The sequence below is a fragment of the Balaenoptera acutorostrata genome, chromosome 6, assembly GCF_949987535.1.
Source record: "Balaenoptera acutorostrata chromosome 6, mBalAcu1.1, whole genome shotgun sequence".
NCBI classification, from domain to species: domain Eukaryota; kingdom Metazoa; phylum Chordata; class Mammalia; order Artiodactyla; family Balaenopteridae; genus Balaenoptera; species Balaenoptera acutorostrata.
Genome location: NC_080069.1, coordinates 96,905,231 through 96,908,262, shown reverse-complemented (window position 1 = coordinate 96,908,262; position 3,032 = coordinate 96,905,231). Strand labels below are relative to the sequence as shown.

At 38.1% G+C, this 3,032-nt stretch overlaps 1 pseudogene; it reads left to right on the top strand.

Annotated features, from left to right (window-relative positions):
* Window positions 1–1,174: 1,174 nt before the first annotated feature.
* Window positions 1,175–2,556, top strand: LOC103000366 (WD repeat domain phosphoinositide-interacting protein 3-like; annotated as a pseudogene).
* The last annotated feature ends 476 nt before the right edge of the window (window positions 2,557–3,032 follow it).

Below are 3,032 nucleotides of genomic sequence, written 5' to 3'. Positions count from 1 at the left end.
CAGCTAAGCAAAGAGGCTGCATTCTTTATTTCTTCACTCTGCTTCATTATTTTTTTTTTCACAGTATTTATCACTCATTGACATATTTGGCTGTTTAAAGTCAATTACTGTGAATCTGACTGTGCTAACATGAGAACAATGACTGTTTTCTTTATGGCTCCTGCCATAAAGTGCCTGGCACATAATAGGTGCTTAAAAATATTTGTTAAATAAATGAGTGATTACTATGGGGAAATAGTGAGGCAGTTTTTGAAAAGGATAAGTGACAAAAGTTCTGAGGTTTTAAAAAAGCATTTAAAATAAAGTTCCTGATCTTTATACCTTAACTCCTTTGGAGACAGTTATTAGAACTAGTGATGTTTATAGACTCAGTTTTCATTTCTGAGAGGAATCCCATCATTGCTGTCTCCTTTTTCACACCCTTGACTTTAAAACAGAACTCCATTTTCTGTAGGAATGCAGGTTTGTAAGTGTCAAAAAATTATATATAAAAATGGCATCATAAGTACATTCTGTTCTTTGTTTTTTGTTTATTTTTTAGGATCTAGAATTTATTCCTTGTCCTTGTTTTCTCCAATCTTATGAATCTCTTTTCTTGGTTGTCATAAACTATCATATTTTACAATAAAAATAAACATATGAAATTTAAAAGTAGTACATTACAAACTATTTGGAAAATTGGAAAAAGAAGAAAAATCACTCTTAATTCTACTATACCACAACAGCCATTGGTTATATTTTGATGATTCCCTTCCAGACTTTTTTCTACCCATATATTTTTTTTTGAATTTTATTTATTTTTTTATACAGCAGGTTCTTATTAGTTATCCATTTCATACATATTAGTGTATATATGTCAATCCCGATCTCCCACTTCATCCCACCACCACTGCCCCACCACTTTCCCCCACATTCTGTTTTATAACTTCATGTTACATAAGACTAATACAAGAGTACCCATTTCTGTCAAAAAATAACCTTCACAATGTAGCTTTGAAGGATAAAATAATTCTCTTGATAAATCCCCAATAATGAGACATTTAAGTTATGTCTAATTATTTTTTAGTTTCCTAAACTATACTGAGATGTTCATTTGTGTGGAGAAATCTGTAAATTCATCCATAGATACTTCTATTGGCTCACTTCTAGATGTAGAATTGTAATCTCAAAAAGCATGGCTATTTTTAAAGCTTTTGAAGTACACTCACAAGTTCCCTTCCAGAAAGACTGTAGCAGTTTACCAGCAGTGCAAGAAAGTGACTATTTATGGTGTCTGTGTTAGTTAGGGTTCTCCAGAGAAACAGAGCTAATAGGATATAAAAGGAGATTTATTGTGAGGAATTGACTCGCACAATTATGGAGACTGAGAAGTCCCACAACCTGCCATGTATAAACTGGAAACCCAGGAAAGCCGGTGATGGGATTCCCTCTGAATCGAAGGCCTGAGAATGCGGGGAGCTCATGATGTAAATCCCAGTTTGAGGGCAGAAAAAGAGATGAAATATCCCATCACAAACAATAGGCAGAAAAGGGGGCAAATTCCTCCTCCTTCAGCCTTTTTGTTCCATTCAGGCCCTCACCGGATTAGGTGATGCCCACCCACATTGGGGAGGGCAGTCTACTAAGTCAACGATTCAGATGCTAATTTTATCCAGAAACACTCTCACAGACACACCCAAATATAATGTTTAATCAAATATCTTGGCATCCCCTGATCCAGACAGGTTGACATATAAATTTAACTATCACAGATCCACCCCTTGTCAACTTGGCACTCATATCCATCTCTTTAAGCCATACTTAATTTCCATATAAAAACAGTAACAAGGTTATAATTCCACCTAACATGGTACAACTTGCATGCAACCGAAAGCCTACTAACCCTTTTGCCAGAAGAGGAGCTCTTGAAAAAGAACATGCTCATTAACATAGACTTTTCCACAGAATTCAAGGAAGCCAAATTGAGGTGAGACAGAATTGTCCCTTTGGACCTCGTGATTAAGGTGTTTACATGCACACACAACCCCTACCAGTTAGCTGCACGTCTTTAAAACCTACTATAACTCTAAAGGCCTTTGTGTCTTGTGTCCCAGTAGTAACAATCCCTTCTTGGACTTCCCAGACACGTATGTGACTCAGGTGCAGCTCGTGGACCTGGCCAGCACCAGGAGGCTGCCAGTGGACATCCCCATACAGGAAGGTATCCTGAGCTGCACTGCTCTCGACCTGTAGGGAAAAAGAATTGCAATCTGAAAAAGGCGCTCATGAGAATATTTGCTACTTCTATCAGGGCATTGAATCCAGGAACTATGAAAAACATCTCAAGCAGTAAATATTTATCATAGCGTGCTTCCCTCATCTGTGTATCTAGTGGCCATGGCACAGTGTACATTTTTGCTGCCAAAGATCCAAAAGAATAAACAGTCTAGTTTGGCATCAGCCAGTTTCCTTCCAAAGTACTTCATTTCCAAATGGAGTTTTCCCAAATTTCAGGTTCCTTCAGCTGATCACCCCATTGAGGTGCTGGGTGTGGCTCTCAGACCCCTCCGGGGCTAATGCTGGTACACTGTGGACCTGTGGGTAAAAGGCAGGAAGGGATTGCCCCAATGACCTTTGGCCTCAAAGCCATATGAGGTCTTTTCCTTTCCTAAGGAAGGCTTTCCATTATTAAGAGAATAATTACCAGGGCATAAGTAGATACTTAAGTGGCTTTGAACAACTTGTACCTGACTGTCGGTTTGTTATCTTTTAGTTCAACTGTGAAATTTAGCTCTAGCAGTTCCACTGCATCCTTTACATTTAAAATTTGAGGGGACTCCCTATAAACTTAGGAGCTGGGTTGAGAACAGGGTGAACAAATTGAAATTTGTTTTTGGCAACAGATTCCCTCATTTTTACTGGGCCTACAGTGAAGAAATGAGCAAATCGGCAAATGTTAGTTCTTACAGTGTAACAAGATTTAAATAGGATAATAATACCAGCAGCTCACCTTAGAAAAGGAGAAAAATTCCTTCTCCAGTCTGAACATGAAG